Below are 1,654 nucleotides of genomic sequence, written 5' to 3' on the forward strand. Positions count from 1 at the left end.
AGCAGCGAGAGGTAGTAATGGCAAGAGGCGCGCGCTCGCGCGCTCGCGCGACCGTTTTCCGACGGTGCCGCCGCGCGATGGTTAATAGCCTTCGCGCAATTACATCGCGCGCTCAGACCCTCTGCCGTGCGAGCGAGTCGGCGAACGGTGATAATTATAACGCGCTGTATTCGGCTAATTACGTTCGGCGATTGGCATATACGTACCGTACGTTGTGTAACGCGTTCTCTCTTAGTAATCGCGCTGCCCAAAATAAAGCTATCTTGTCCCACGTGGAGTGTGGAAGCTGGCTCGAGTGTGTGACGCGCGCTGTATTCGACTCGAACGGAAGGAACTTGACGAGCGGCGCGGCGGGCGGCGCTGCACAGGTGCGCCGCTCGTTATTCCGAAAAGAGTATCTACCGGCGCGGGCGTGTCGCTGTCGCTGGCGCTGTCGCTGGCGCTGTCGCTGGCGCTGTCGCTGTCCCTGTCGCCAATCGAGAGGATCGACACAAAATGTGACAACGTATCGACGACAGTAGGAAGAACGTTGTCGGTAGGTCGGCTTCCGTCGCACATCCGGTGCTTTCTTTACGCGCGCACCGACACGTGTATACGCTCTCGCTCGCTCGTGGTGGCGCGCGTATTACATCAGCCGGCCGGACGGTCGGTCGGTTTGACAAGTCCACGGTACGCGACGACAATATGATTGGAGGTTTCGAGGAAGTGGTCACCCTTTATCGACTGCGACGTAATTATCCGTTTCGCGATGACGCATCTGGTTTCGCGTGCCGTGTTCGTTCGGTCTTCGCGACGCTGCAGGGTGCGCGGAATTTCGGACACGCGAGCGAAAAACGCCTTGCGAAACAACCCGCGTGAACGAGCTGGCTAAATGACAATAACGAAACAACTGCTAAACTATTGTACGGATCAAGAAAGGCCTACTGTCGCGCAACATTGTAATCGCACTTGACTCGCGATCCTCGCGTCCTTTTTCCTTTTTCAAACGATCCGTTCCTAACGTATACCTACATTACTTATCCGAACAATTAATTATTATCGATCGTTGCAACTCAAATTTACATATGTATATTTTACATTTCCACGTATTTACGTGGCTCTGTTCAAAATCATATATTTAATTTGTAAAACCTAAATAAAATGTTATTAGTATCATTTAAATATTATTTAATATGTGGTAAAAATGTGCGCCAATAACTTTTAATATTTTTTTTCAAAATTTAAATAGGTACTGTCAAATTTGAATTAAAAATAGCACTGTAGCACGCGAGCTATTAAAAAAATGTGTTGAATACATATATGTACAAAAATATTTTTTGAAAACACGTTTTACATATTAGCATTCAGTATTTGACTAAAAAAATTATGACTAATATTCTAGGGTTAAAACTTGATTTTCTGGCGCGTCGCAACGTATTATCGCTAAAGAGTCGTCGAAATGACACTTACAATGAATCGTATCAAAGCAAATTTCCTTTTCGTCCGTTTAGAAGCCGAAAGAAGGCACGCTTTCACGAGGCACATACTTTCGCGGATAAGCCTTGACATTGAACCGCGCGTTTGCTGAGTTTAGTCTACCAAGTCGGCGCTACCTGTCTCGGATTAAGAGACAGGGGAAATATTTTTTGGTCATTAAACTAATTAGATTACCGGT

This window comes from Solenopsis invicta, chromosome 8 (assembly GCF_016802725.1).
Source record: "Solenopsis invicta isolate M01_SB chromosome 8, UNIL_Sinv_3.0, whole genome shotgun sequence".
NCBI lineage: Eukaryota > Metazoa > Arthropoda > Insecta > Hymenoptera > Formicidae > Solenopsis > Solenopsis invicta.